This window comes from Ictidomys tridecemlineatus, chromosome 12, assembly GCF_052094955.1.
Source record: "Ictidomys tridecemlineatus isolate mIctTri1 chromosome 12, mIctTri1.hap1, whole genome shotgun sequence".
NCBI classification, from domain to species: Eukaryota; Metazoa; Chordata; class Mammalia; order Rodentia; family Sciuridae; genus Ictidomys; species Ictidomys tridecemlineatus.
Genome location: NC_135488.1, coordinates 47,553,079 through 47,573,867, shown reverse-complemented (window position 1 = coordinate 47,573,867; position 20,789 = coordinate 47,553,079). Strand labels below are relative to the sequence as shown.

General features: G+C 45.6%; 1 pseudogene; it reads left to right on the top strand.

The window, feature by feature from the left end:
• Positions 1–10,706: 10,706 nt before the first annotated feature.
• LOC144368941 (heterogeneous nuclear ribonucleoprotein H-like) lies at positions 10,707–20,536 on the top strand (annotated as a pseudogene).
• Positions 20,537–20,789: the final 253 nt, after the last annotated feature.

Sequence of the window (20,789 nt, the reverse complement as noted above, 5' to 3'; positions counted from 1 at the left end):
GTCGTCCCTCTCGGGCCCTGTTCCGTCTGAGTGCTGGGACTATCCCTTTTTCTCCAAATATTTTTAAATCTTTATCTTCGTTGAGTTTGCAGGGCCCCTCTTCGCTCTGCTTCTGCAGTTTCTACGGTAACATAATCACTTTCCCATTTTCTATTATGTAGACATCTCGAACCAGTTTGTGCTCATCATCCAAAGTCACTCCAAAGTAGGTTTTCATTGATTTCGCCAGTTCCCAAGGACTCGCCCCTTGACTGAGGACACTGATGCCCCACACGAGCCTGTGCCCAGGCTCAAGGTCCAGGGCCAGAACTGGCGTACGGCACCTTGCTCTGACTCTCAATTTGGCGTCTCTGCTACGGTGAATGATGCTCAAGGGAGGAAGCTGGTGGAGGGCAGAAGGAGGCTAAGAAGAAGTTTTCTTCTTTGAAAGGCTGCTTTTCTCCAACCTAGGGGTATCATTATAGAAGGTGAATGTGAATGTAGAAAAGTAATCATTTCTTATTTTTTTAATTAATTTAACTCCTAGGTACACTCTCTCCCTGTCTTTGCCTTTGATTCTAATCCTCGAAAGAGACCTAGTTAATATCTTGTTACAACACAATAGGAGACTCAGTATTTTAATAGGCCTCAACTTAAGTGTCTAAATCCTACCAGTCTTGTTTTTTGAGCTTTATTTTTCTACCCTGAAAAACATAAACTGAGGAAGATCTGCCTTGGAATATTTCTCCCTACTCTCATCTGCCTGTCTTCCAGTGCCCAGCAATAGTTGACTTCCTCATATGCCATCACCACTGTCATCGCTGAAATATTAAGACTTTTACAGGGAAATAGCAGTAAAAACCAATTTTGCCCACACGCACGCACTTGGGTTGTATTAATGCCTTCAGAAAACTCAGCTTTGCCCCATGCAGTTTAGAAAATGAGTAGAAATCTATGAAGCATGCCTGAAACTTGGAGGTGGAGTTTTTACCAGCACGAGGGCTGTGTGCTCTCACAACCTGCAGCCTCACCAGGTCATAATGAGGTCGTAGAAGAAACCATCAGCTGGGAGAGGGAGCCTGAGAATCCATTGTCTGTCATGCAGGGCTCTTTACGTCCTGCCTGAAGAAGACATCAGTTGCTGAGGGCAAAGTCCCCGACCGCACAGAAAGTCCCGGCAGGTGCTAATGATGTTTGTGCAACAAGGACAGCCAGGAGACCTGTTGTTGCCTTTTGGATTAAATGTACTTTGAGTCACAAATGGCCTTGATGCAGAACACTTCAGAGAACAGAGTAGCTCTCAAACCACCTGGATATATTCTAGTTTGGAAAGTCTTGCAGGTAAATAAGTATCTCACCAGCCCCCAATGTCACATGGTCTGTCTTCTTGACCATAGGACACAGATGATGTGGTCATTTAAATACCATTCTTCCTATTTACCTGAAAGAGATTATTTCTTTCCTTTGAAGAAACATGCAATGTTATTACTGGAAACTCAGTGAAAGCCAGTGCCCGTAATTCCACGGCACACAAGTAGGAGTGTGGAACCCTAGTATCCCAAATCCTGAGAAGCCTGGCATTCCACTGCATCCTCTCCACACGTCACCTCCGAATTCCAGCATCTCTTCTCAGCGCTCTGATCAGGAGCTGTGACTTCTACCATCAGGCTCTTTGTAGCAATTTTCACCTATTTACTGCCTGAAATTTCGACTGTCACCCTTACCGAACAACCTCAAGTTCACCCTCCCCGGAAGAGTTCCCAGAAACCCAGACACATGTAGGCAAAGTTGCTTCTGGACTTTACTGGGTTTTGTATATATCTTTATTATGACACATAAAACACAGCACGCTAGCTATCTATTTACCTGCATTTGGTGCATATTTTGTTATGACATAAAACACCATATCATATTTATTTATTTACCTGTCTTTCTCTTCTCCCAACTCCCATAAAATAAAACAACCCCCCCCCAAGGTTCTAACTTATTTGAGGGCCAGGACTTTCTCCCATACATTTTTTAAATCATGGGTGGAAGCAGATGATTAAAGGATAAAGAGAAGGGAAGATTTACGTTATAATGAAATCAGGGTAGATGTAAGCAATTATGTCTGTATACACACATGGGAACTGATTCTTTATACACTTATCTTTGGCATGCTTTTATGTGGGTAGATGTTATTACATGATTAGGGTTGTTATTTTCAGACCTTCACAATACTGTTTAAATAGGGACTTATAAAAGAACAGGGAGGTTTTTTTTAATTCTCTCTTAATCACTGCAAAATAAAAGAGGAAAGGTAATCATGTGGTTTTACTGAAAAGGCTTCTCTGCTTCTGCAGCGTTTGGTCTAACACGGCTCCTGAGAAGGGCTCGCTGGCCCTGCCTCTCCCTTCTTGTGACTTCAATCCTCAAACACACATGAAAATCACGATCCCAGATCCCCCCAAGTCCCTGAATATGCAGCCCCGAGGACGGGCCACCCACGTTTGATGCTTGAGCCATCTGTATCCTGGTCTTCCTCAGTCCTGCTGCCTTCCACCCACCCCCAGTGACACCGAGTGTCCCTCCCCTTCCTCACGGAGCCAGTGCCTGAAGCTGTCTGCTGTGGGATCCCTGCAAGGCGAAAGGATGCTGCTGGAACTGGCTGGAATCAAAGAGCAATGGAAGCAGCTCAGAGACGGAGGTGCAGGAAGCTGGGTCCCAGAGCCGTATGTACGCGCTCAGCTCTCCTCTCTCCTGCCTCTCCCCTCTCTCCTGACAGGCACCTCCTGCAGGACTGAGGAGCCCTGACGCTCAGTCCAAAATCTTTTTGATGTCTCTTACAAAAGGAGATTTTTCTTACGACAGAAGACTGCGTTACAAGCAAGAATTACAGAGTTTTCAAATAACTAGTTTTAATGACAAAATTTTATAATATATATAAAGCAACATGTTAAGTGAAACAAGCTAGGAGTATATAATACAATCAACTTATTCAGAATATTATCATAGAAGAAATAGTGGGACTCTTTACAATAATTATTTGCTAAAAGGTGATAGTATTAGGAATCATTTTTACTTTTTTTTATTTTTTAATTCCCACATTTCCTAAACTTCTGAGTATACTCATATATCACCCTTGCAAAACAAAAATAAGCCAAATTTGTTTAGCATCCCACTTTTCTTTTAATCTCCACTTTGCTTTGACTTCCACCTTCATTTTCCACCAGGGCGAGAGAGAGAGAAGAGTGACTAAGCGTTCACAAAGTCTCTTACCCTCTTTGATTCATTAGCTTTCCATCTGTTTCTCATTACTATTGCATCTATTATCATCTTACCCACATTTGGAGGCTTATGAAAATTATGTAAGAATTTCAATTTGTTTAACCTGTTATCACTAAGTAAGAATCGATTTGCCTTTCTGCTTTAGCATGTGCAGTGACCTGGGGTGAAAGTGCTTCAGTGAATGGAAAGTTGCTTAGTAATGGAATCACAGTAAGATTTATAAGGACTAGAAATATAAATGTCTGGGCAGAATTACTGTCAGTTCTACATGTTTCTCTATATCTCTTGTAATTGCTACCTTAGAATTCCTCTGTGGTAGAAATATGCTGTGCTTCCTGTACAAACATATGAAGATAGAGACATTGTTAGTATGCCATTATAAAACCTGCCATCAACTCTTCTAATCCTTTTCTCTCACTCCTGACAGGTGGGTTTTTCTAAAGAAAGAATGCAATCATGTGAATTCCCTAGTGTGAGATTCTTTTAGTGGATGCTGTGCTGTGCTCCCCAGGAACTTCAAGACTAAGCATTTCTAACTCTAGCTGCTGGCAGTGTTGGGGGCTCATGGCTCTGTACAGAGTGAACCCCCAGGAGTTGCCCCAGGCCAAACAGTGGCCTCACCCAAGGCCACACCCTCTCCCTGGAACAGCCAGGGCCTTGTTTCTAGTAAGAACGAATCTGAAGGACCATCCTGGCTTCACAGCTCCCTGTAGGATCTGCTCTGAAGGTCATTCCGTTCCTCTGTCCACTTCTACTTATTTCATTTCTCAACACATGTCACCTCCACAAATATTTCTTCATAAATACCTGCCTGCAGGTAATAAATCTGTCTCTGTGTCTGCTTCCTGGAGAATCCCAGTGAAGACTTGGTCCCAGGAGTGGTGTGGGGAAGCTGACGTTTGGATAAGGATGATTCCAGCCAGCTGGCTCTAAACAGCCTTGTCACTGCCACCAAGTAGGGCATGAATGGCCACAGGCACCCTGTGGGCCAACTTGTGGAAACTTTCCCCAGAGGGGAACTGGGACAGGAGTACCCTGGGGTGAGATTCATCTCAGTGCTCAAGGAGTTGGAAAGCAGGGATCACAAAACTGTGGGATGCCGCAGAGATATGTGGATGCAATCAATGCACTAAAGAAAAACAGTGAAATGTTCAAAGTGATCAACTAACTAGTTTAAGAGGCAGAGGTCTTCTTTTGTATGACATAGAGTGAGTCCCATCTTCCATAGCTAAAAAGCAAAACAAAAAAATTAAAAAATCTTAAAAAGCCTAGAATCAAGCCAGGAACAGGTTTATTAAAGTAGCAGAGCTTCGGAGAATGTTGGATTCTCAACCCCTGCAAGTCTTCTATCCCAAAATCAGGGCCTTCGGGAAGGAGTGGGGCCATGAGTCATGGGATGGGAATATCTAAGTGGAAATCCCAGAAAATGAGGTCTCTCTGAAATTTCTGAGCCTGCCAAAATAGCTTTCGCTGTCCTGTAGAGGCCCTCCCCCTTTCTTAAAGACAATGAGCAAGCCTCTGCCTGGCACGACACAGGTACCTCCTCTAGTGCCTGTCCCCACATCTCCTCTTTGACATAGACCAATAACTAGGAGAGAAGTCATAATGTCAACTTACCAAGAAGGCACTACACTGACTAAGAGAAGAAAGAACTATTCCTCACAGAAGCTGCAGGGCTATCCCACAGAAAGAGCTGATCTATCGGACTGTGTCCAGAAGGTACGAGATCAAGGAAGGCAGAAAAGTTGTATAGGAGAATATTCACCGATATGGACGTGCTCTCCCATGACGCAGGACTTAGCACCCCCGCTAAGATCTCAGAAGCCAGGAACACTGAAGAAAACAATGACTCATGTACATGAAGCCAATATAACAGAAGGACCATGGTAGACAATGCATTCGGAGATCAAAGGCCCAGGAAATGGGTAGGGGAACGGGAATGTTCACAATGGCAGAAGCCCACTTACATGTTCTGTGAGCAGCATGGAGGATACTATTTACCAAAGCAGAAGAGGTGAGACGGGCCATGGCCTACTGAGAATCTCAGAAATGACCATGTTCTGCAGCTCAGCCTGAAAGCAGATGTTGCTACAGAAGTGGGCTCACTGACTGCCGATAGGATGATAAAATCCCAAATAGCAGAGGTTGAGAGGTGGACTTAAATATCAGAAGCAATAGGGTTTCCTTTTCATAACAAATGCAGGACGGTTACAGTAGCCAAAAATCCCCAGAGGCAATAGAACATGCTGTGGGGATGAGGCAGATGGCTAGACAACCAAGGTGATGTTCACTCTATACAACCAACATGCATCAAAGTTGGATGACCAAAGGAAGGAGGAGAGCTGTTCCAACAAAACATCACAATTACTTTTCCAGTTCCTAGACCTCAGCGTGAAGACTTAGACACTTAGGACTGCAGGAAAGCTCAGGTTCACGGGAAGAAGAACCCCGCAACACTATGGCCACTAGGTTCACTGGTGCTATCTCCAGTGCTTTTCTCAAAGTATAAAGCAGCCTTTACTGGAGAATCGTACAGTGGGAAAATATTTCCATGACTATGATACACATTATCCAAGTTGTCAAGAGACCGAGAGACTGGAGGCCTCCCTGTTAGAGTGGGGGTATATGAGGACCAAGTAATCAACGTGGTTCTGGGTCAGAGCTGACCTCCAGGAGGTCCAGTGGACCCCTGACCCAAACAGCAGTCATGAGGATGTTTATGAGAGCTGGCACACGTTGGCCTTTGAAATACAGTGCACAAGGCCAGATGAAAACCTCTGACTCACTCTCCTGCCACCAATAGCAAAAGCGTTCTGCACTGTTACGGTTTGAATGTGAGTTGTCCTCCAAAAGCTCACGTGTGAAGCGATGTGAGAGGGTTCAGAGAACCTTAACCCAATCAGTGAATTAACTTAGCGTGAATGTAGGTAGGTGGGGTGTGGCTAGAGGAGTGGGCCATTGGGCGCCTGGCTTGGGGGCATATATTTGCATTTGACAATCTCTCTCTCTCCCTCTCTCCCTCCCTCTCTCTGTCTCTCTGTCTGTCTCTCTCTCTCTCTCCCTCTCCCTCTCTCTCTCTCTCCTTCCAGATCATCCTGTAAGTTGCTTCCCTCCTCCACTCTCTTCTCCCACAATGTGCAGCCTTGCCTCCAGCCCAGAAGAATGGAGTCTGCTGTTTATGAATGGAGACCTCTGAATCCGTGAGCCTGTAAATAAACCTTTCTTCCTCTACAGTCGTTCTGGTTGGGCCTTTCAGTCACAGCAGTGAAAAAGCTGACTAAAACATTCTGGGAGAATTTGAGACATGTACTACCCTTAGAAACATAAGATGTAGCAGGGATGACCTCACTATGGCCCTATTAATTGCCAGCTTAAACCCACAAACTCCAAATGGCCATACCAAATATGGCCATTGTCTATACACAAACTCAGCCACCCAATTGCCATCTGAGGCATCTTTGCTAGAGCAGGGCAACACTCTTGTGAGTCTATGTTAGGCAACTATTGACCCAACAAATGCATGGTTTGCCTCCCTCTTCATAAGGAAAATGAGACAGTTTGCATTCTTCTGTGGCATACAACAGCGTACACATACAGCCTGGCTCCAGGGCTATTAACTCATGTTCTGAGGAGACCTGACCATCTGGATATCCCTCCCACCTTCCTGATGACATTGTATTGATCATATCGCAGAAGGAAAAGATGGCAACCGCGTTGGAGACCTGGAGTGGATGAATCATATCATTCCAAAGGATGGAAAACAAATCTCATGAAGATTCAGGGGCTCAGCACCTTAGTAATATAGTCTGTCTGGACATGCTGAGCCCCTCATGGTAGATGGAAATTGCTGCATCTCATACTTCTTCTCAGAAGACAGGAAGCTCAATGCTTAGGGAGCCCCTTCAGGCCTTGAGAATGGCCATACATGGGTTCAACTCACTGACCAGGTGTACAGTCAAGGTTCTTCAGATAAACAGAATCGTGTGTGTGTGTGTGTGTGTGTGTGTGTGTGTGTGTGAAGAGAGAGTTGTTTTAAGGAATTGGCTCCTGTGATAATGGAGCCTGGTAAGCATGCAGGCTCCAGACCCAGAGAAAGCCTGACGCTCCAGTTCAAGTCTGAAGACTGTAATGGTAGAATTCCTTCTTGCCTGAGGCAGTTCAGTCTTTGTTCTATGTAAACCTTCACATGATTGGATGAGACCACCCATATTATGTAAGGAGATCTGCTTGAAACACTTCACTCTCATCCTAAAATAAAATGCTCATAGACATTCAAAATTACCTTTGACCAAGTATCTGGGCATCATGGCCCAGCCACATGGACCCATAAAATTACCACAATCACACATGGTAACACAAAAATGTTGTCTGCTTTCACAGGGGCCCAAGCAGGAAGTCCAAACTGAAGAGCAAGAAATCCTGCCCCATAATCTTCCAGACGGGCAGTGGTCCTTAAAGGTAACGGTGTTAGGGAAAGAGGTGCCCAAACATGGGAACCAAGTGACACTGCAGATAGAAAACTTTCCAAAATGACCTGGGTCCTGTAAGACTCCCAAAGTCATCATATCAGGGCACAGCAGAAGAACCCTCGTAAAATGAAAGTGATACTTGTGGGTTCAGGCCTAGGCGGGGCTAGAAGATACAAATAATCTGCATGAAGAAGCGTTCCCAACCCCGGTGTGACCACCCCTGTTGCACTGATGCATATCCTCCAGCTCAAAGTTACGGCCACATAGAATATTCCATATGACTCACACAGCAGGAGAGGGTCAGTTTTGTTTTATGGATGAATTCATTCCATCTGTGAGAATGAGTAAGAAACTGACCGCTAGGACTCCGTTTCCACTGAGAGAGGTTCTGGAAGGGGAAAGTAAGGGAAACCCCTCCCAAGGGCCAGAGCGTAGGGATAGCTCTGTGGGGAAAGAGAGTAGCTTAAGGTAAGAATGTGCATAAACACCTAGGAGGTGCCAGAGAGCTTGGCTGGTTATTGGCGCCTAGAAGGGAAAAAAAAAAAAAAAGATGGAAGACAAAGAAATCCAAAGAAAAATCACATGTGGCGAGATGAATGGCAAGCAAGAACACAGAGCTCTCCTGCCCTGTCCTCTTGGACGGGCGTACTACTCTCTCAGCACTTGAAGTGTTCGGGAACCAGAAAGCTGGGGTTTATCATGTGGGTGTGATCGACTGAATTGTTTGTCATTTGTGTGAGTTCAAGCTCAGTCCCTCTCTCCTCCCTGGAGATGGGGCTGGCCCCATGTTCTAAGCCTCTAATCACACAGTTGGTGCTATGATGTGGATATGGTGTATGTGCTGAATGCTGGGTGCCTCTAGAACCGTGTAAAGATGCTGAAAGTTGTGGGGATCGTTAGGAGGTGGCACCTAGTAGGATGTGATAAAAGCATCACTACCATTTTGGAGGGATTAATACTGGTCACTCAGAAGTTCTCCCAGGAGTGGATGAGCACCCAAGGGCAGCTAATTATAAAAAATTTAAAAAAAAAAAAAAAAAACGTGAGCCAGGGGTCTTCTTGGTCTCTTGCTTCCTCTCTCTCTCTGGCATCCACATGGCACATCGGCCATATGGATGTTATCCTCAGATGAGACTCTCACCAGGGCTGATATCAGCATTATATTCTTGATATTCTAGCATTATCAACTAAATAAACTTTTTTTCTGTACCAAATTCCCAGTCTCAAGTATTTCATTACAGCAACACAAGATAGATGGATTAAGACAACTGGATTTTCAGGTGACTAGCACCCATCCTGAAGCTGTCTGGGGGACCACCAAGAATCACTTCATTAGCATAACAAGACTTTCCTATCATTCCTATCTTTTTTAGAGGCATCAAATAAATTTTGGCACACGTTGTGCAAAACTGGTTAGCTGATGATAAATTGCTGTCATAGCTGGAAACACCAGTAGTATTCCTGACGGTGTTGCAAAGAGAATCAGTTTCGATGACATTGACACATGCACTATTGATTCCTAATTCCAAGAGTTTGAAACTCTTTGCCAGAAAACAAGAACAAACACCTGAAATAGTCATCGTACCACCCAACATAACTGCCCCTGCTTGAGGGCAGCATCCTCTAACCACTGGCCAGTGTAAAAGTCAGGAGTTTGGTGTTAAAGTGTGACTCCTGGATCCATAGATCCTCTGAGATGAACTGTGGCTTCAGTTTAAGTTCTCCCTTCAATCCCCAACAAATACTGGTCCTCTAAAGCAGCCCTCAAGAGACGTTCTCCATGCCTGCCTCTCATGAGTCTACTCCCGGGCAATCTAACCAGATCTATTTTTAATAGCTGCCAGGACAAAATTCAGACATCTAAACAGGCAAGGTCATTCGCCTGCTGACTACCCTGTTCTTTATCATCAATTTGTACCGTCTCTGAACTTTATGTTCTACCATATTGAATTTCACTGTAAAGGCCTTGAATTCCTTCATTTTGCTGATGGGTTGGATTAACTGTTGCAGGGGATTAACTGCCACTTCCCAGCCCTCTGTAGTTCCTGCTGACTTTGCTGCCTGCTCATCAGGAAGTCCACAGAACTGCTCTTCCCCGATTGTGTTAGTGATTATCTCCAGATATGCTAATGCTCCTTGTCATTGCTGCAGTATAATTTAATTAAAAACTATATACATCAGAAAAATGTGCAGGCAAAAAAAATGTGTTTTCTGTGACAGCTAAATTCTATGCTTTGAAAAGACATGAAAAAGGTGAGTTTTCAATTATGGCTCTCTAATTTGGATGAAACCATAGGAGAAGATTGAGAGGGGAGGGAAATCCCTAGAAATTTTCTCAAGAAGACTGTTCCCAAGCAACTTCAATTTCTCACCCCACTTGAAAGAGAAACAAGAATTGGGAGGACACATTAAGGGTGCATCTTATGCAAGAAGGAAAACATGGAACCATATGTCACCAAGAAAAGGCATTGGCCTTTTATTTTAAAAAAAATGGGCAAAGGTAAGTGCATCTCCATGTTTTAATGTAAAATGAAATGCTTAAAGTGCATGTGGTTCTTTTTTATAGTAACCTGTATTAATCAGCTTTCTACACCTGCCAATCACCAATCTGGTTCACATCACAAGATCACATCTCCCGTGGGTATTGGTTCCCTTGCTGTGCCCATGACTCTTCCTTTCTTCCTTCCTTCTGTAAATGTCTTGATTTACAAAGACATACTAGGGCCATAATGATCCTCATTTTCCAGTTGTTTATACTCAAATTCATATAATTGCCCTTTATCGATTAAGGAAGCAAATTATACTTTGTTAGGAAGGTAGCTAGCTGATCACTGCCCTCGGAAAGAGAGGTGCGATAGATTTGTGAATTACTGTGACACTAGGAGCAAATTGCATTAATTAATCTACCTTCCACACACATCATTTCACTCCTCCTAGGGGCATCAAATGAATCTTGGCGCACGTGGTGCAAAACTGGTTAGCTGATGATAAATGGCTGTCATAGCTGGAAACACCAGTAGGACTCCTGACGGCCTTGTAAAGAGCATCGGTTCCGATGACATGGTGCCCTCTGGGTTTCAACTGGAAGTTTACCCGAGACTTCTATCCTTGGGACTCCTTGTTTGCTATCGACAGATCCCACCCGGCTGTGCTCCTCCCCTCTGCCAGCAGGAGCTCCCCACTGCAGAGGCTCTGAGCAACATCCCACCAGCTACCTGTTCTCGTCTGTTGATGAGAGTCCCAGGTGGCAGCTGTATCCAGCACTTAGTGCAGAGAACAGCATCATAGGGTTTCTTAGAGTCTGAGAGAAATGCTCAGAAGCCTTCTGTGTTTTCATCCTAGAGTTTCCAGTGTGAAGAATCGATGGAGATTTGCAGCAGAAGCAGCCTGTCCCTTTAGTGTTACCTTCCCCTGCCTCTCCCTCCACGGCTGGCCTCTGTCCTCCCAGGAGCGGCTGCCTTAGGGGCCACCAGACTCACTTTGCCCTTGGAGGGAAAGTCAAAGAACCTGGGAATTTGGAGAACAGCTCCTCAGAAAGACTGAGGGTTCCAGAAGCATAAATAACCAGCCTCTTGTTGGGCTCGGTGACACACAACCCTGACCCCAGCCGCTGTGGAGACTGAGGCAGGAGGGTCATGAGATCAAAGCCAGCCTCAGCAATTTAGTGAGGCCCAAAGCAACGTAGCAAGTCCCTGTCTCTAAATGAGATATAAAAGGAACTGGGGATGTGCCTCAGAGGTTGAGTGCCCCTGGGTTCGATTCCCGGCAGGTACCCCAGATACACAAATCAATAAGCAGCCTCTTCATCCCGCAGGGCCAAGCCAGCCACCGTCCCATAGACCTTGTTAGTGGCACATGTTGGTTGCTCTCCTGCCCTTCTCTCAGCTGGGTGACCAGCCACCGCTTGCCAGGACCGTCCTGATTTTCACACTGAGCGTCTCACATTCCAGAAACCTCTGAGTCCTGGACTGAATGGGAAAATCCCCACCTTCCACTGCTGGGAGTTCCCGAAATACTCCCCAATCAATCACCTTCACGTGAACCCTCCTCTCGGGGATCTGCCTCTGGAAAATCCAAGCCGAGGTAATAGATCTTAAAACCACGGGCTGCCTAAGGAGTCTCTCTGACCTTTCACTTGTCCGCCAAGGCTAAAGCAGGCCACTTGGACAGGTCGGCCCTGGGAACACTAGGAGGTGAGACGGCTTTCACGGCGCTCCTACACCCGCACTGCTGCCTCCCCCTGAGCCAGTTCCGCCCCTCCCCACGGAGGGGGAAGCCACAAGTAGCCTCCTCCCATGTCTCCTCCCTCCATCCCTTCATTGATTCTCAGAGCGATTCAGTTACGATATGAACCAGGCCAAAACCCCTACAGCCAATCTCCACCTCACTCAGAACAGAAACAGAGGTCTCCACCATGACCCCAAGCCTCCATGATGGCCAGTGCTGACTTCTCCCGTCCTCCTGTCTCACGCTGGCCCCTCTCTCTGTGCTAGCTGGACCAGAGAGTTGGCTCTCTCATTGGTCTGCACGATGACTCACTTCCTTCAGGTCTTGACTCAAAGTCCTCCCCTCAGCGAGCCTTGCTCTGGTGTCCCCTGGGAGAGGCGAAGATCTCCAGGCCACAGGCACCCTGTCCTGGCTTCTCCCCCATTTCTCACAGTTCCGCAGCCCAAGCTGCACGGCAGAGCTCCAGGAGGGCAGAGGACAGGCCTGGTCCAGGGCGTCTCCGACAGTGCTGGCTCCAGGAGTCTCCACCCCCGACTTGCATGCAGCCTCCTGAGACCAGGACCAGGTATCGGAGTCCCCATTATGCTACTCACCGGTGACCTGTCACTTGGCCGATGGCACCCCATCTCCTCAAGACTTACCCCTCCCTGGGGAAAGGTATTGGGAGAAAAACCACCTGTTGGAGCTGCTCCCATTCTTTCTCTTTATTGGGACGGTAAACGGATGCCCTTTGGTGTCTTGGTACTGTGGCTGCTGCTGTCTCCCCGGTTGCAGACAATCTGACAACCCAGGGAACCCACGGGCTGCTCTCCAGACACCCCGCTCCTATCCAAGATGACTGGGCTCACCCTTTTATCTTGGGACTATAGTTAGGAAACAATAACCCAATAAAACAATATCTGATGAGAGAGAACAAAGCCTAGTGTTGGACCCCTTCAGGAATAAGACTGCCTCCCTTCGCAGTTCCCAAAGTGGGGTGCCCAGAACAACAATGCCAACGCCAACGGGGACTTGCTCTTGCAGCTTATCGTCCCTAGACCTACTGAATCAGAAACTCTGGGGGTGGGCCCAGCCACACGTGTCTTAGAAAGAGACCCAGAAGGTCCTGCCACACGATCTCTGAGGACTTCTGACCTTCTTTTACCTAGAAACATTCTGCTGCGAATCGTTTCATTGGAATTCCTTGGACCAAGGCTTCTTAATCTTGGCACTATGGGCATTTTGATAATATTTTTGGTTGTAGAGAACTGCCCTGTATCTTGGGATACTTAGCAGCATTCTCGGCTTCTAGGCACTAAATGTCAATACTTTCCCCTCTCATCTATCAGTTATGAGCAGGAAAAATATCTCCGGGCATTGCCAAATGTCCCTTGGAGGACAAATTTGCCCTTGCTTGAGAATCACTCCCCTGGACAATTCCTGGAAGGCCAGAACAGCCTCGTATTGCAACAAAGCCGAGCCCACCAGCCTTACAATTGGACGACTGCCTCCTATTTTCCACAGTTGGATCTTAGAGCGTCTGTGGCAGGCGGGGGTCCCTGAGAATAGACTTTGGTTCCGTGTGCAAGAGGTTTATAGAGGCCTAACTACAGGAACAACTCCTGTGGTGAGGTAGGCAAGCAAGAACAGGCAAAAGAAGAGGCTGAGCTGCAGCACAGTTGACACGGAACATCCACAACTCTTAAGCAAAAGCTCTGACAGCCATCTCCCACTCTAGTTGATCACTGTGGCTCCTTCAAGTGAAGTGAATCTCTTCACTGAGTCAATTCCCAGAGAGGAACTGCTATGGTTTGAATGTGCTCTGTCCCCCCGCAAAACTCAGGGACTCAGTGGGAGGTATTTGGGGCTTGGGCAGGTACCCTCCTGCATGAAGTAGTGCCTTTCTGATATTAGTTCTCAGTCTCATGGAACCAGATTCTTTATCAAGAGAATAGGGTGTTATAAAAGTCAGTCCACCCCTCACCTTTGTTTCTTTCCCTCATGCGCCACTTGCCCTTCTGCTTTCCATCATGCGTTGAGGTAGCCCAAAGCCCTTACCCAATGAACTTGGACTTCCCAGCCTCCCAACCATGAGCCAAAATAAACCTCATTCCTTTATAAATTTTCCAGCCTCAAGCATTCTGTTTCATCAACAGAAAACACACTAGGAACTGAACTGTGAGCTACCAGAATCCAGCACTCAGGAATAAGCACACAGGTCTTGAGTGCTGACCACAGAATCCACTCACGACAGTATCTCCACGACAGTATCCTATGTTTTCACAGAACCAGGACCTTAAATTAACAGAAATCCTGTGATTCCAGGCATGCGCTTAAGTGTTCAAGTTCAAACTTGAGTTCAAAAAGTTATCTACACACTTGAACTAAGAACAGTTATTGAGTCAAGTGATATCCTAAGACATTCTGTGAATGGACCCACAATCCTCACTGTCCATCTCTGTTCTACTGGAGCACCATTTGTTCACACACACACAAAAGTGCTCTTTGGAGTTGTCCTTCTGCATCTTTACAAGAAGCCAGTGGGAATCAGGCCAAGAGATGGGTCATCTGCCTCTGATATGATTTTTCTCAGGAGGATCTGATTATAGACGAGGAGAAGGTTCTGGGGGTGTGCCAAGGCTCATCTTCTCTTTGGTTTCTGCTCAGAATGACAAATAGGAATTCTCTAGCACTTGTCAGTTTCTACCAGCTCTGTGGAGCGTCTCAGCCTGCAGAGCCAGCACTGCCTGTCTTCAAGTCCATCAGGACTGACCCCACAGTGTCCTGAAATGTGTCTGATCTGTTGCCTTAACCCAGATCTCTGCAGACAAGTCCTAGGGTGACCTGTCCATCAAACCATCACCTTGCATTCATTTAGTATTTCTGTAATTCCAATCAGGACTCACCTTGAAGGCTGTCCAGCACCTCTCTCTTATCCCCAGGCCTGTCTGATGGGAGGGCCTAGTCAACTCCTCAGCAAACAGATCTACCTCACAGGTGAGTCCTCTGGTTGCTAAATATCTGGCTTGGAAACTTCATGGTAGACTCTTCAAAATCACCTTATTTCCAGGACTTATGATCCTAAAAGGAGTGATATCAGTAGAAATACTAGAAAGAAAAATGTCAAATGTTTCAAATTTGAAGTCTGACTCTCATGAATCATCTGTAAGTAAAAATGTATATAAATCAAAGCTGACATAACTGTGCGAAGGAAGAAACATCTTTTAACAGATTCTTTTTGACCTTTAAGAATTTGCTACACACACACACACACACACACACACACACACACACACACACACACACATCTGTTCACTAAGCACCATTGAATGGAATGATGAGTTCATATGAACTTTATCCCTGGCTGTAACTAACTGAAGGGCAGAAGCCACACTAACCATACTATCTCAGGAATTGTGCCCAGGAGCTGGGGAGGACCACAGGCTGAGAGGAAGGAGGACAAGGAATGCCACGTCCATCCTCTGTCTAAGACTTCATCAGAGAGCTACAATGAAAACAGACTGAAGCAAAGTGTTTTGTCAGACCGTGTGTCCGTGGATGCTCCTACTTAGAGTTCAGAAACAGGATAACATCTTTACAGCAGGGAAAACAGGAGTGACACCTTGTACTTAAAGTCTTGTCTTCGGGAATGTGTTCGTAGAGACCATGACTCTGTACACGACTTGGTGAATCAGACTTGTTCCCCTCCCCATCACCACACCCACTGAACTTAACAAACTCTTTACACACTCTTACGGGATTCATCAACTTTGAATTTCCCATCCACCCTCGTGCCCAGGGAAAGAATTCTGAGGTCCAGAGAGGAGTGGCATCTTCAGCCCTTTCCCTGGCAGACAAGCGACTTGGCTTTTTCTTTTTTTTAAATTTGTTCCTTTTAGATATACATGACTTTCTCAGAGGCGTGCAAGAAGATTGGATCTTCATCCACTTTGCCGTATGGCTGCATAAAGTTAACACCAAGACACATTCTGTGGGGGAGTGAGAGCATTTGAGTGTGACATAGGACTTCCATCACTCAGCCCTCAGCCTGCATCTATTTTTGCCTCAGCAATATTTGTCAGAGCAATGGCCCGTAAGCGTATTTAGGTGCATGATCATTGGGTTTCACAAACTATCAGTTTCATGTGTCCATTTTCAGAACATAGGATGTGTTATTATAAAAAAAATTTACAGGTGGCTTCCTCCCAATAATATGCATTTTAAGAAGTAAAAATGTAGAGAAAATAAGCATTAATTCATCAGGAATGAATGATGATACACTATTAACAGTATCTACGTAACCAATCACATTTCTAAGATTCATATGACAATATCTGATACCTAGTCTCTCTTTTTGTGTGTATGGGGGCAGTACCCAGGATTGAACTCAAGGGCACTTACCACTGAGCCACATCCCAGCCCTATTTTTTGTATTTTATTTAGAAACAGGATCTCACTGAGTTGCTTAGCACCTTGCTTTTGCTAAGGCTGGCTTTGAACTCGTGATCCTCCTGCCTCAGCCTCCCAACCTACTAGGATTACAGGCATGCCCACCATGCCTGGCTTATAGTCTCTTTATAATTCAGTATTATTGATCTATTGTTGCTGTTTGGTCCTGGGGATTGAACTCAGACCTAGTACATGCTAAGCACATGCTCTACCACTGAGCTACATCTCCAGTTCAGGTCTTATTGATTTTTCATTGTTAGAATAAAAATGGAAGGAAACTTTGACTTGAACTCAGGACTTGACACTTGGTTCTGGCTCATATATCTTATGAGATGGTTCTTCATGTCTAAGGACGATTGTTTAGAGAATAAGTCATAGGAGATTATTTTTACTAGGCTCATTACTTAGGAAACTCTTCAACATTACCCTCACTATTCCCTATTCATGATATCTCTGTTATAGGGAATAGTGAGGGTAATGTTCTTTAAGTCTTGCTTTTATACTTTTAATGGCAACTTTGTTACTTTTAGTGACAATGTTGCCTGTGAAGAGTTGAGTTGTTTTTCAGGGATAGTGTAAGTTCAACTGCTTCCAGGAAGCCATCCAGAAATACGCAACCCATATATCACTCTATCTTTCTTTAAAATTCTCATGGTATTCAGCTGGGAATAGTGGCACAACCTGTAATCCCAGGGACTTAGGAGGTTGATGCAGAAAGTTAGCAAGTTCAAGGCCAGCCTCAGTAATTTAACAAGGCCCTAAGCAACTTAGTGAGACCCCACCTCAAAATAAAAAATAAAAGGGCTGGGGATGTGGCTGAAAGGTCGAATGCCCCTGAGTTCAATCCTGGAAACCAAATATATAAATAAATAAATAGGCTGGGGATGTAGCTCAGTGTTATAGTGCCCCTGGTACCAAAAACCAAACCAAAACAAACAAACAAACAAAAAACAATGTTATAATAGTCAGACTTCATTCCACTCCTTTAAACACGAGATTTTATGTAACTTGGTTTCAACTATGGGTACCAAAGCCTAGCTCATTTGCCTATTTTCTAAAGACCAAACTCCCAGCTTTAGAACTTACTCTTCATAAATTTACTGCTCCTGAACAAGTCCATTAATCCTCTGAACTTAATACCTATGGAATTTTCAGGAATATCTTAATAACCATGAAACAATTTCTGACCATGGAGAAATCTACCAAGAATGAAGAGTTTTTGGTGCAGAATCCAAGATGGCGGGCCACAGGGAGGCAGCATTCTGTGTCGCTCCTTGACCAGGACTCAAGTAGTGAGAACAGTGCTTCTCTGTGAGCCATATTCCTGCTCCAGCGCAGGAATCACGTCCACCATGCCCGTCCAGGGCTCCAGACCTCAGGGTCAGAGGAGGTCTCCCAACTTCTTGCCCACCCAGGATTACTGGGTACCCGAGTGGGACCATCAGCATCAGCACCATGCGGAACTTTGGGCCACCCATCCAAGCCGAAATCATGTGATCCACTGCCACACAGGACACCTGGAAGCTTCCCACAGGCAGGAACTCTGGCTGCCATTGCTGTGTGGAACCCCTCTACCAATGTGGGGCTCCCCCAGTTGCAGCCTTATCGGGACTCTGCAGCCACAGAGATAGTCCCCTGTGTGCAGTAGCCTGCCTGCACCTGAGAACCTCACCCGGGCTCTGAAGTCACCCCACAGCCACACACTGCACGCCACAGAACTCCTCTCTGAACCCATCATCCAACACCATCGCCTGGCCCCCCCTACCAGACCCAACAGCCCGTCACTGAAAGCAGGTGCCTCCATCGTGGGTCACCTTCATAACCATCTTCAGTGGGGGCAACTCCCAGTGTGGAACTCTGGCTAGCCAGCTACCAGTTTCTAATTCTCCCCTCTCTCCAGCAGCGGCTACCCCGACCCGTGACACCCTGGTTACCTTCACCATCCTGAGGGCAGAGATACCAGCTAACAACAGACAACCCCACCTGTTGCATGAGAATGGAAGCAGAAAAGACACTGATCTCCAACCAAAACAAGCCTTGTTTCTTCCTTCAAGATTATTTTTCCTTCTTCTCTCTTTCTATTCTCCCACCCTCACATCCCCAACATATGTGAAACCAAGTACTTAGCATGAATTAGGATTCTGAGGACTGGACATCTGAATAGTATATTACAGTTGTGTTGCATATTCTTTGTTTGTTTGTTTTTTCTCTTTTAATTTTTTTCTTTTTTCCACCAATTTCTACTATTTTAACTTTTTTAAATTTTTTCTTAATGTATATGTGTTTTTGTTTTATGTACTTTACTGTCTTCCCACTTGTCTACCCAAAATTACTTCCTTTCTCCTCTCCTGCTACAAATCTTCCTCTCTAGATTCCTCTTTCACACTTCCTAAGATATAATAACTCTATATCCTCACCTCCTACCTCCTCAGCATACCATCCTACTCTTCAATCTGGCTCTTTGTCCACCATCAGAAACTGTAAACCCTTTTATAAACCTACTGATTACATTGTAGAGAATAATTGAATTCACCATTTCTTTACCTTGTGACCAAACTATAAACATCTTAATAGCAAACATTTGTTTTGGGGGTGTATATTATTTATATTGGGGTCTGTTAACATTCTTCTTCACCTCAAAGGAGAGGTATTAGAACCCTACTGTAGGGCATGATGTGACATGAGGGGCATGTTGCGTCAGAAAGGAGGAAACCTAACTTGCTAACTTGCTACCCGCTTCCCGGTCTTGGGGCAGCACACGAGGCTAAGATAGCACCTGAGGATCAGCCAGGAGGCGGTGCTGTGGGTGGTGACGGAAAAGGCCGACCACCTCCAGGATAGGTCCAGGACTCTCCCGCCCTCGTGGACAGCTCGTGCCTTCCCTTACAGACTACGGGATGGGTGTACACGTGGACTCGCTCCACCCCTCTGACCTTTATCCCGATTGGCTCCTGCGCATTATATTAGCTGTGTGTACTTCCTCAATAAACGAACTCCTGCTTTGACTGGTCTCCGTGGCACATCTGATCGTCCTCCGAGAAGGGAGGGCTAGGTGCAGGTGACCAGTCGACCTTTGCCTTTCTTGGCTGGTCCTGATTGGGGCATGCTTTCCCCAACTCTCCCGCAGTTCAAGAAGAAATGGGGGGAGATGGGGGGGCTAAAAACCCCAACACCCTACCAGCACCGTAAGCCTATAGGGTAAATGGTAGCGCCTCGGATCCACAGTGCTAGAAGAATAAAGAGTTTTCTTCTAGGCCACACTGAGGTCCTATGTGTAGTCTGTTTCTATACCAGGACCTTGAAGAGATGATGATGTTGGGTACCGAAGGAGTGGATGAATTCATAGTGAAGACTTACCAGAACTTATTTCACTGATCAAGCGCAAAAGTTTGGGGTTTTCATTTGTTTTTGTTTTTTTTTTCTATTCTTTTTTTCAGATAGTTAAATTCAAAATGGGGCTCAAGGTATCTGTTTCATCTACACCAGAGAAGGCAGACTGCGGGGTTAACCATTTGTTGATCTTGAATTAGAAGATTAAATCAAATAGTCTGAAAGGAAAGATAAATCGTGGGACACAGATTAGTTGGAGTTTCAAGTAAAATCATATTGAGGTGGACTGGGTGTTGAAATATATTGGTCCAAGTAGTCCCAACATGGCCAATGATGGCTTTGTACAGCGTGGAGGACTCCTGATTGGGTGTAGCAAGACAGAGAGTGACCAGTCCTCCTCAGGGTTGAAAATCCTGCCAAATGGGATAACATGGCCAGTGCACTTCCGAGGGAGGAATATGGGGCAGGGCTACATGCAGTTTGCTTCATCAGAAACTAGTTAAATATTTTCACAGAAAATAGTTGAAAAAGCGCAGGGCATGTGGCTAGTGAAATCTTTAAGAGCAAGTGAGCTGAAGGTAGAACTCATGATCCACTGCAGAAGCTCATTCCATTCAGCAGCCAGATCTGCAGGACAAACGTGGGGCTGGCCGAGGTATGACAGCATCAACAGAGGAGCTGGCTTTGAGAGAATGAGGCCTGGTGTTCATGGTGGAGGCTCTGGAGGCTACGGTGATTATAATGGCTTAATTACAACTAAGAGATTTGAAAGGGGCTTCCATTACTATTTTTTCAGAGCGAGGGAACATTTTGTCCATATGTGGGGATTTTGTTAGAGTTACTTAGAATGGCATGTATCTTCCCCTCCCCCACTGCCAAAACCTATGACAGCACTAATTGAGGTTGGTCCTGAGGGTAGAGAGACAGGTGAAGCAGAAGTCAAGTTTGCAACTCATGAACATGCTCTGTAGAGATGTCAAAAGACAAAGCAAAGTGCAATACAGCAAGCAGTGGTGCGTATGGTAGCCAAATGATCGTGGCATGGGTGGGTTTGCCAAACCAGTCCAATTATGGTGGCCTGGGCAGCCA